The sequence below is a fragment of the Oncorhynchus masou genome, chromosome 5 (genome assembly GCF_036934945.1).
Source record: "Oncorhynchus masou masou isolate Uvic2021 chromosome 5, UVic_Omas_1.1, whole genome shotgun sequence".
Classification (NCBI taxonomy): domain Eukaryota; kingdom Metazoa; phylum Chordata; class Actinopteri; order Salmoniformes; family Salmonidae; genus Oncorhynchus; species Oncorhynchus masou.
In genome coordinates, this window is record NC_088216.1 from 42,494,651 (window position 1) to 42,494,878 (window position 228).

Consider the following 228-nt stretch of genomic DNA (forward strand, 5'->3'; position numbering starts at 1 on the left):
CAATTCTCCTTGCGGAGATGGTGCAAAACACATCAACACGGTCGGTCCCTGGGATTGGGCTGGCCAACACGATTCGGTTTGCTTGGAAGGAAAAGGAGTTGGAGCCTTTAGGATGGGAAACTTTTGGAAGGATAATATTGATGGGGATTCTAAAGCTGACGGTGAAGGACGTGTTTTGTTTCCAAGGCAACTCGTTGGAGGGAGCATACGACATGGCACTATATACAG